The sequence below is a fragment of the Vitis vinifera genome, chromosome 13 (assembly GCF_030704535.1).
Source record: "Vitis vinifera cultivar Pinot Noir 40024 chromosome 13, ASM3070453v1".
Taxonomy (NCBI): domain Eukaryota; kingdom Viridiplantae; phylum Streptophyta; class Magnoliopsida; order Vitales; family Vitaceae; genus Vitis; species Vitis vinifera.
This window is the reverse complement of record NC_081817.1, coordinates 12,133,481-12,145,778: the sequence shown is the minus strand read 5'-3', so window position 1 is coordinate 12,145,778 and position 12,298 is coordinate 12,133,481. Positions and strand designations below refer to the sequence as shown.

The 12,298-nt window shown below is 34.4% G+C and overlaps 1 pseudogene; it reads left to right on the top strand.

Annotated features, from left to right (window-relative positions):
- Positions 1–497: 497 nt before the first annotated feature.
- On the top strand, positions 498–7,853 carry LOC100266169 (uncharacterized Rho GTPase-activating protein At5g61530-like; annotated as a pseudogene).
- The last annotated feature ends 4,445 nt before the right edge of the window (positions 7,854–12,298 follow it).

Here is a 12,298-nt window from a genome sequence, read left to right as displayed (position 1 = left end):
TGGAAGGAGGATGTCTTAAACAATATTGACGGAAGGGGGATGGCCTAAACAAACTAACGGAATGGGGATGCCATAAACAAACTGACAAAAGGGGGATGTCCTAAACAAACTGACAAAAGGTGGATGCCCTAAACAAACTGAAGGAAGGGGGATGCCCTAAACAGACTAACGGAAAAGGTTTAAACAAATTGATAGAAGAGGAATGCCTTAAACAGACTGAGGGAAGGGAGATGGCTTAAACAAACTGACAGAAAAGGAATGCCCTAAACAAACTAGAGGAAGAGGGAATGCCCTAAACAAACTAAAGGAATGAGGATGCCCTTAATAAAATGACAGAAGGGGAATGCCTTATCAAACTCAAAGAAATGGGAATGAAATGCGATCTGTAATTAAGAACACTTAAAGCAAAACAGGAACCAAGAAATGCGGTTTGCAACCAGAGACACCCAGAAGAACCCTGAAAGAAGGAGTGACTAGGATGATGAACTCAATGAGAAATGAGGTATGCCCAGTATAATGACTCGCTAGTATTAGTACACAAATCGAGCGATCATGAAATCAATAAGAGATATGATGAACTCAAAAATGAGGTATGCCTTAGTGTAAGATAGTGACCAACATCAGACACAGAATGTCGCCACACAAGACACTTTAGGATATGCTCAACAATCACGCAATGAAAATAATTAGCCTCAATCATTAAATGGCCACATAGGACCATATATCACAAAAATTGTGCTAACAAAGCCGAACCAAAATGCTAGACAAAACAAATGCTAACCAAAACTCTAAGTCTAAAATACAAGTAGGACAAAACACGACATATCAATTGTCAATATGAAAACATCATCACAAATACATCAGCAATATAACAAGCCCTACCATCATAGAAGATATTGAACCTAACATCCAAAGGCATGCGAAAACTCAACCAGAAAAGTCAAGATTGGTCTACACCCTCTTCTTATCAAAAGAATGAAAATAAGATTGGACTCACATTTTTCACGTGTGCCTCCACTCGTCGATGAGACTCATTTTTTAATGGTGAAAAATTAGTTTTAGTAAAATCGGAGTCGCCACTTATTTTATTTTATTTTTAAAGGAAAAATAAAACAAGAAATAAAAACCCTAAAAAAATGCGACTCCATAGTTTTGTAAAAGTATGTCTTCGAAAAGTTTGAGTCTAAGTTCGGAGATCAGGTTACCTATTAGGAAGGTACCTCAAAGAGATAACACCCCTCTTAGCCCTAAAGAAGTCTCTATTGGTTAAGTCAAGGGAAATATAACAAGTAATTGATTAATTATGGATACCTAGAAAAGCTAAGGCGATTTTAAAATTAACGTGCCGAACAAGAAAACCAATCACAATCATAAAGAAAACTTAGGGTGTGTACTTGGATTGCTTCTTAGGTGCTATCACAAGACATTAAAGTTAGTTTGACAATATAATACAATATACCTCATGCATTCAATCCATTCAAATAATCAAGCAATAAATCAAAGCAATCAAGACAATATCAAACACGAGAGTATTCACAAACAAAATTTGCTTATTTACAAAAGTAAAAAGAGAAAGGATGTATGGGACGTACCTAGATAGCATGCATAGCTTACAATGCGCTTACATGTGGATAGAGAGGGTTAGCTCACAAGTAATAACCAATAACTATAACAATAAACCCTAATATACAACTCAAATGAAATGGCATGAGTTTAAAGAAACAACAACTATCACATAGGACATGCATATGGGCTCATGGTTAAATTTAAATTAATGCTCTAGATACCTATAAGTATCAAAGTTAGTAACTAAGACAAAAACATGCAGTAAAGGGATACAATAGTTGCATTCACTTAAAAAATCCTAACAAATATCTAAAAACATTATTTTGTTATAAAAAAATCAAACAACATCCTCATTATGTCTACATTAAAGAATAAAAGCCAAAATCAAGTCAAGATATGCCAAACAATACTAGGTTAAAATATAAGGTAAACACGGTACAAAATTTCTAGCATGTTGTCAGAATATAAGTTTTCACAAAAAAAAAAAAAATTTTGAAAAAAATTCCAGAGAACATCTGTTGCATGTGTAGTCTATCATCCACATGGCCAAGCAATCATTCAAATAAAAAATTGAAACAAAAGCCCTAAAATTTCCAAAAGGTCTAGAACTGGGTAGAAAACAATGACATACATATACCGAATTTAAAAAAACATGCATATGTCTCTTAAAATCATACATGTCATTTAAGTGTCTAAATTACACAAAAAAAATAAAGCCAAGGTCAAGGAGCACTCAACACTATTTTTAAAACACTCAAAACTCATTAGTTGTCCAAAATCAATCATGTACAGTGGATGCAACTTTAAAAAAACACATCTCCCTTTAGAAAACATCTATTTCAATATTGTAGGTGTCAAAACTCATTTTCAGAACGTCACAAATTTAGGAAAAATATCAAAACAAATTTACAAAGTCATCTAATAATTTATTTTCGCAAAAACATTTAGAGTGTCCAAAACTGGGTGAAAACAGAACCATCTGAAAGACTCATTCATATCTTCCATTTCAATATTGCTTTTTAACCTCAAACAAATTTCTAAAGTCATGTTCAAGATGTCTACACTATTATACAATCATTAGGAAAATTTTAGAAACATCATAAATAGATCAAATCAAAATATCTTTTTAGAGACATAGTAAATTGAACAAGCTAACGATAAAAGGCTTTTGAAAATTGATTTTATGTAGGGGTTCCACCAAATCCCCATTTGATATACATAAATCTAGCATATGGATTCCCATCTATTTGGGACTTCAAGCTTGGATTCACATTTTACTCAAAACCAAATTTTTATCGAAAATAAAAGGGCACAAACTGAATGAGATATAGTTGCATATTTTTGAAAAAAAAAATAAGATTTTAATCCTAAGGATTCTAGATGAATTTTTAAAATAGATTTTCAAAGGGATCTTTGGAGAAAAGTATTTTCTTTTCAAATGAAAGAAACTAATTTAAAAATAACAAAATATAAGAAAAAAAAAATACCAAGTAAAACAAAAAAAAAAAAAACAAAATCACAAAATAAAATTTTCGACATCCAAGAAAACTCATATGGTGAGAGTAGTGGCCAATCTTCATTATTTTCCTATGACCTCTGAAAATTAAACTTAACAAAAGACTACCCAAACAACGAATTAATGATTTTTAAATCAAACAAACTAACATGATATCAAGCAAGAACTCATAATTAGAATTCTAAAGAACACATGAACTATGATAAAATAAAAAAGTTATTATCAAAGGTTTTTTAAAGCATATTAATTTGGGATCAATAACATTAAGAACTTACATTTTTTTTAAACTGGTCTTATCTTGATGACAATGATAAGAAAGCAATGTAAACAGTGTATTGAAGTGGGTTGAGAAAATTACCATGTAGCTACATGAAGAAATTTCCAATGATTATGAATTCAACGTCCTGCCAGTGCAAGTGTAGAAGGGTAATAATTAGCAAGTCACAATTAGCCATGTATTTACATTAGGGTAATATGGACTAATGAAAAAAATACTTGTCCATAAAATTATGGCCAATTGAAACATTCCACAATGAATAAATGTTCATTTGAAAGTTTCTACACTGAATAAATTTTCAAAAAATAAAACAACTCAATGTGGTTGCATGAGGTCCTCAATTGAGGAAGGTCAATTGTTTTCTAATTGTGTGTACTAATAAAATACAACTTGTCCCTAAAATTGTGGCTAATTAAAGGTTTCCGCATTGAATAAATTTTCAAAAAATATACCAATTCAATGTGTCACATGAAGCCAACAATTTTAGGGACAAGTTGTATTTTTATTAGTCTATAAACTAGCCCGTGAAATTGTGGCTAATTGAAAGTTGCACATCATATTTTAGATTATTAAAATTATGTGTTTAAGTAACTTTAGTTCATTGCAAAGATTAAGGAATAACTCTCTTGTGATTGAAGACTACAAAAATATTGTCTTTGTAACTCCTAGAAATGAGAAACCCTTAACCTTCAAGGCTATATTCAGAAGACATGAAGTTGAGGAGAACTTTCTCTTCAAGTGAGACTCAAGCCTCTTCTAGGGAGGTTCAAGACTTTTTCAAAAGAGGTGTGAAGTGTCTTTGAATCTTTTATGGGAGGCTCCAAAGTATCTTTGAATCTAAAAAAAAAAGCTCTAAAAGATCTATAACTCTTCAAAGGAGGCTCCAAAATGTCTTTGGATCTTTAAATGAGGCTCTCAAGTGTCTTCTAGTCCTTAGAGAAGGCTCTAAAGAGTTTATGAATCTTCAAGGCTTTAAAAGATCTTCAAAGTTTCATGATTAACATCTCTAAAAGGCTTCCTTGATTGAGATCAACCTATTCAAGTTCTCCATCAATGTTTTTGTGAAACTTCAAGACTCTAATCTCGAAAGGCCAAATCAAGGATTTCACTTTCCTTGGTTATAGTTGTTCAAATCAAGATCCAATTCAAGTCAAAAAAAAAAAAAAATTGAAATCAAGACTTCAAATGTTCTAGTCTTCAAATTCTTAATCAATGTTTTATTGAAACTTCAAGACTCAAATCTCCAAAGGTTGCCTCTATCCAAGTAAGAGTTTTCACTTTCTTTGGTTATAGTTGTTCAAATCAAAATCCAAATCAAGTAATAGAAAAAAAAAAAAAGGCTCAAATCAAGTCTTCAAATCTCCAACACTCAAGTCAAGTTAGGCTTGAGGCTCTAGTATGCAAATATAAATATTCAAAGGCTTCTCAATTTGGGATTAGTTTTCTTCAATTCCTCAATTGACAACTCTTGTGGAGGAAGACACAGGAGATACACTTTTTCTTTTCCCCTAAAAGACAATAGAGATTGTAATCCTTTCCAAATTTAAAGGAATTTTTTTTCCAATGTTTTCCTAGTGAAAAATGTTTTAATAACAAGAATACATATAATCATCTTTATTGCACCATAAAGTTGGGACGCTTAAGGAAGAATTAATGTATATGTTCTACTGATGCATAAAAGAACTTGAAGCGGGGAAGTCAAAAAAGGCTTTCATCTAAGTGAGGATGATCATGCTTGGAAAAACTTTTGGTTGAAGACAACTATTATTATTATTTTTGTTTATTGTAGCACAGATGCACAACAGCCCATACTCCAGGAATCTAGATAAGTTACTAGGAAATCGATTCTTCAAAATCTGCCTTTTATTTCTCCCTCCAGAATTAATACACATACATCCAATTAAAAATTCCATGACATTTGTGACAATATTAAAATTTAAAGGGTGAAACTAAACCATACATACTTTATTTTTGGCGTCTGGTTATTTCTGTTGTTTTTTTTGTACGGTTGCTGCCAATTAGGATGTCCGCCCTGTAGATTTTTGTGTGCTCTATTTGATTTGATCCCCAGATGTAATAGCAATCCTTGTAACAAGTTGGGGAGAAATGAGAAAGAAGAACGAAGAAAAGAGGAAAAGATTGAATTTATCCCATTCTTGTCTGTTGTATTAGATATGTCACCTGTTAGGAGATAGTTTAAGTTGTTGTCTTACATATTTGAGATGGCTATTTTTTTGTTCAGGTAGCAAAAGTGACTACTGAAAAAAGTAAGACTATTTTGACTGATATTGAACAATGGCAAAAGGTGCATCTCTGACCAAACTTCTTGTTTGATTATGCTTGTGTAATTTTCTTACTCAATTTGTTTTCATTTGTAGGGAGTTGCAAGTACTGATGGTAAGTTTCATATAAATTTGACCATGTTATAGCTCAAATGAATGTTTCTATGCAACAACCTTTTTCTTCTCCTTCCTTTTATATATATATATATATATATATATATATATATATATATATATATATATATATATATATATCAATTACCATTAAGTTTTTTCTCTCTCTATACTGTCTCACATGTTTTTATGGTTTAAGCATTTTTTATAATTGTTCTGGCATTTCTACCAATATGTTAATTTTGTGAATTTCTTACCTTATAGTACTGATGGGTGAATTACAGGGACAAAATCATAGAGCATATGATTCAACTCTACAATTGCAGATTTGTTGTTAATACATTCTGTCTTGTCAAAAAGCTCACTAACACTAGGAATACTTAACGTTGTTCCATATCAAAAACCATTTAACATAGTTTGACATGGATTTCTTTGATATGCAAATAGAGGCTTTGGATTTTATTGATTAGAATGAATATTTCTGGTACAAAATATAATCTTGCTTCCTGGTACAAGCCAACCACCACTGAATGTGATCTTATTTTGCACACTTATCTAGACAAAATGCGCTATTTAGCTAGAGTAATCATTGATGTCCAATATACAAATTTTGTAAGGTATATCATGCAAGCTTAGTGGTATGGTGTTTGCAATTTTCTTAATTTTCTCATGGAATTTAGTTTTGACTTAGCCTATTTATTCCTCTATGATCCTCATATCTTATCCTTCATGCTGTTTTTTAGGCTAACTTGATTATCATTTTATATATGGTATGTTTATGTTTTTACTTTGGTGCAACATGCATTGCAGTCTTCAAATGAATAACCCATTTACTTGTATGAGTTTGGTCTAATTTCATTCTACCACCTTCTTAGAAGTATTATCTTCACTAGGTGATTGTAGAACAGGTCTTCAATAGAAAATTTATGAGCTATATGTAATTTTATTGCCACAACATAATTTAGATGGATTTTATTCAAAACTTAGCATTACTGAGGAGGGATTCCTTTCCAACTTTCTTGGTGTAAATGGAACTATTCGTTTATACTCCAAGTGCATCAAATTATTAAACTAATCAACTCTACTTTCTGAGGGCCTGAAAAAAGACTTTCTTTAGTACAAAGGAATTAGAAACTAGAGCTATACATTGTTTTAGTCTAATGAAGCTAAGATCTAGCATAATGTGGAACATGACTTTGTTGCAATCTCATAATGCTATGTGTTTATTGTAATTTCCTTGGTAGAGTTGTATCATTGAATTACAAAGGATATTGGAGCATAACCTTGCAATATGTCAATGATTTAAATAAACTAATTATCTTCCAAGTTGTGTAACAATTTTTTACTTCAGCTACTTGATAATGATGGAAAGTGTTATTCTAATTATTAGTTCGACTCCAATATCAATAAATTTTTCTGCTGGACCCTCTTGGGGACAGTCACTCACCTTACTTTTATCCTCAGTGTTTGGAGTTCCAATTGAGGTAACTGTACAATAGCAGCACTCCAATCGGCCTATTCCTCATATTTTGGTCAAATGTGCAGATTATCTCATATTATTAGGTAATTCACAAAAGACAAAAATAAATGGATAATTACAATTTATGTTACTTAATATCCATTTATGATTTGATCTTTTTTTTGTCCTTTTTTGATTTCTAGGATTAAACTCACCACACGTATTTAAATCAGAATGAGACATAAAAGTTATTCAGTATTTGGTTTCATTATACAATAAAGGTATCCTGAGCTCATATTTGATGCTGGTAATTTGGTTGACTTACATGCTGGTTTGTTGACCTTATTTGCAATTGCAAATTCAAACACATCATTTCCAGAGGGTGTAGACCTAGTTGATGCTGCAGCCTTAGCCAAATGTTATCTTGCAAGCCTTTCTGAGCCTTTGACCACCTTTGAACTCTATAATGAGATCAAAGGGGCTCATTCCAGCATACATGTGATGAGAAATATATTGAAGAAGCTTCCCAGTGTGAACTACATGACATTAGAATTTGTTACTGCACTTTTGCTCCATATTAGCCATAAGTCACTTCTTAACAAGGCAAACAACACTTCCCTTTCTTTCTCTCTTGTTTAATTGCTCATGAAAACAACTGCACACTTAAGGGAGACCAATTATTCCCTTCCTTATTGCCATTGAACCAATAAAAATTGTGTATTATGTGGATGTGAGGATCACCATGCTTTGCCTGTGTATGTGCACCAGACATACTCATTATGAACATATACTATTGATTCAAGAGAATAGAGCTGAAAATGATCAGCTTGTGCTGCTCCTTACCCCTCACCCCTCCACAGTCCAATTTCCACAATTTGCAGTACAATTGCATCTTGCACTCAATAAAAAACCTAGGGGAGGAATGCTTACTTAATGTGTACTTAGGGTTCCCAATTTTGCCACTATCTTGTATGGTGTCTATTATGTACTCCACCTAACTAAACAATTGCTAATCAATTGTAGTCAATTGCTATTTGTATTCATTTTTCTTTTATATTGCTTGACCTTTTTGTCATTTAGCATGTTCCAAAAGCTTGTGTTGAGTATAATTTTGTTGCTTCATGGTAATATTCACTATGATTTGTGAAACCACGTATTTGCTTGCTTGCCGTTGTAGTTTGCTATGTATGTTCGCACTTGCACGTGGGAGTTAATTATTCTTCTTATGGGTGGATGCTTTATATCATTCAGTAGATGTGTTTGTTTGTGTAGCACGAGTGCATGTTGAGTTGAGTAAGGGGTTATGGTCCTATGCATAGTCAATGTATTGGTGGTTAAGAAAATACTGCTACGTCAATTTCGTTTCTATAAAAAAAATAAAAAAAATAAAAATTATACTAAAATTTCATAGTACTAACTAATAATAGAAATGAAAGAGAACAATTTTGTCATAGTTATTAGCTATAATTTTTTTTTATTATAATAAAATGAAATATTTGCATAACTTGATGTTATAAAATATTTTTTACATAACTTCTATTTATGTGAATTTCATAAAATAGTGCAAAAAGATAGAAAAGTTTCCAAAAAACACATAAATACATTGGACAAAGATAGAAATCCCTTGGATAATGTTTTAGATTTTTTTAATAAAAATAAAATCATAAAATCTTATTAAACAATAGATTTGAATTTCTACCGGTTCAAATCCATTATATTCTTAATATAAATAATAATAAATAAAAGAAATGTATTTGATCACCTGTGTATTAAAATGATAGTCTTCTCACCTGTATATGATATATGATTTTTTTACAACCTTGGATAATTTTGTCTCGCAAATGTGTTTGATTTTAATGCAAATTTAGAACTTTTTGGCCATTATGACCTCTCGCTGTGCCTTTATGGTAATTGTCCAGGGTAAAAATGTAAATAGATTGTCGGAGGTGAAGTTAGCTTAGCACTCGTGGGGACGATCGGTAGTAGGCTCTATTCAGCACAACGTCCAAGAAACGCTCAAGAAAACTGGAAAACGAATGACCTATAAAAGTGGTGCAAACTTAAATGAAATGCGACATAAGAAGAAGAAGAGAGGCGGATGGAGAGAGAATAGGCAATCTTATTGATGACAATATGAAAGATAACAGAGCAGAGAGGAGATGAGCAATTCACACAATTTCCACAACATCCCTGACCCTTCATCTCTCTCACACTCATATACTATCTCTATAACAAATTGCAACAACTTCTCTAACAAACTCCCGAGAATATCGCTAAGCCGCTTCTCACAGGAATAACAGAAATGAAGAAAGGAAAAGATAAGGAAATGACAGAAAGAAATGAAATAAGTGCTAGCTGGCGTGCCTATCCATTCCTTTCGCATAAAACGCACCGCATCACTTTTCTGGTTTGCATGAAACACACCGCATCACTAACATGGTTCTCCTCACGGTGTCGTTTACCAGCTGTTCGCATCAATACTCCCTTCTAAGAAACTTCCTTGTCCTCAAGGAAGAAAGCAGGAAACCTCCTCTTCAGATCATCTGCAAATTCCCAAGACGCATCAGCTGGTGATCTATCAACCCAATGTATCAGTAATTGAACAGCTGGGACATTGTGTCTTTTGACTAAACGACGGTCCAGAATAGCTTGTGGGAGCAAGGTGGTGCTGGTATTAGAGATAGGTAAAGATGAGCAAGCTTGAATTGATGCATGAGCTGGCTTGAGAAGGGACACGTGGAATACGTTGTGTATTTGAGCATCAGGAGGCAACTGGAGCTGATAAGCCACTGTTCCAATTCTGTCTATCACCTTAAACGGGCCATAATAGCGGGGTTGGAGTTTGGGACCTCCTGAATGCATACTGACTTGCTTATAAGCCTGGAGTTTTAGTAACACCATATCTCCAATGTTGAATTCTCTGTCAAACCTGTTCTTATCGGCTTGAATTTTCATCCTCTGTTGTGCCTTGGAGAGATGGTGTTTAAGCAGTTGCAGCCAACTCTCTCTTTCATTTAACACTCTATCAATAGCTTCAACATTTGAGTCCTTTGGAAAATAGGGAATTTGTAGCGGAGGGGCATAACCATACAAAGCTTCAAACGGTGACATCTTTAAAGATGAATGGTATGAAGTATTATACCAAAACTCTGGTAATGAGATCCAGTTTGCCCATTGGCCTGGGTTATCGCCTGCCATGCACCGAAGATAGGTTTCAATACACCTATTCACCACTTCTGTCTGACCGTCCGTTTGAGGGTGGTACGCAGTAGATAGCTGCAATGAGACGCCCTGTAATTTGAAAAATTCCTGCCAAAAAACACTGGTGAAAATAGGGTCTCTGTCACATGTGATGGAGTGAGGAAGACCATGAAGTTTATATACACTGTCAAGGAACACTTGGGCAACCATCTTGGCTGTATATGGGTGTGGTAGCAGCATAAAGTGACCATACTTGGTAAGCCTGTCCACAACAACAAAAATTGTCGTTTTACCATTAGATTTGGGGAGGCCTTCGATGAAGTCCATTGTGATGTCTGTGAAGACTCCCTCTGGAACAGGCAATGGTTGCAGTAAGCCAGAATAAGGTTTATTTTCTGGTTTGAAGCGCTGACATACAGAGCAATTTCTCACATATTCTCGGACAAACTTCCTCAAACCCTTCCAATAAACTACTGCAGATATTCGCTTTGTAGTCACATACACGCCAGAATGGCCTCCAGTTGGCGAATCATGAAAGCTGTTTAAGATCTCTCGTCGCAGTTGTTCATTGACTCCAACTACCAATTTCCCCTTTCTCCGAAGTTCCTCTCCTCGCCAAGAATATTTAGGATAAGCAGAGGGGTCTGCTTCCTTAGCCTTAATGATCTTCTGTAATTCAGGATCTACACCCCAAGATTCTTTGATCAAGTCATACAACTGAGTGTTTAAAATTGTTGTAGATAGAACAAACAACTCTGCTGGTTGGATTCTAGACAAAGCATCCGCAGCAACATTCTCTTTTCCTTGCTTATAGCGAATTTCGTAATCGTATTGCATAAGCTTGGCAACCCAAGCTTGCTGAGTAGGTGTAGTTACTCGCTGTTCAAGAAGATATTTCAGACTCTGGTGGTCTGTTTTGATTACAAAATGGCGATCTACCAGATATGACTCCCACTTTTTGATGGCCATAAGAATAGCCAACATCTCTTTTTCATAAGTGGATAAGGTTTGAAACCTATCAGATAAGGCCTTGCTGATGTATGCAATGGGATGTCCTTCTTGCATTAGGACTGCTCCAATACCCTGACCAGAAGCATCTGTTTCTATTATGAACTCCTTTGAAAAATTTGGTAGGGCAAGCACTGGTGCGGTTATCATCGCCTGTTTCAAAGCCATGAAAGCTTGATTACTTCCCTCTGTCCAGTGAAAAGCGTCCTTTTTAAGCAGATCTGTCAGTGGCTTTGCAATTTTTCCATAATCCTTTACAAACCGCCTATAGTACCCCGTGAGGCCGAGAAAGCCACGAAGTTGCTTAAGTGTAATGGGAGTTGGCCAGTCTCTAACAGCAGCAACTTTTTGAGGATCAATATAAACTCCCCCGCTGGAAATCACATGGCCCAGATACTCAATACTAGAGTGGCCAAAGAAACATTTGTTGCTCTTGGCATAAAGCAAATTCTCCCGTAAGACCTGCAAGGCAATACTCAAATGATGTATGTGGTCAGAGAAGCTTCTGCTGTATATTAAAATGTCATCAAAAAACACTAGAATGAACTTTCGAAGATAGGGTTGGAAGATATTGTTCATAAGGCTCTGGAAGGTGGATGGAGCATTCGTGAGGCCAAAAGGCATCACCAAAAATTCGTAGTGGCCCTCATGTGTCTTGAAGGCAGTTTTTGGCACATCAGGTTCATGCATTCTGATTTGCCAATAGCCAGAGCGTAGGTCAATTTTGGAGAAAATTGTTGAACCTCCCAATTCTTCAAGAAGTTCTTCAATAACAGGTATTGGAAATTTGTCCTTGACAGTAACTTGGTTCAAAGCTCTGTAATCAACACATAATCTCCATGATCCATCCTTCTTTTTTACTAGAACCACCGGAC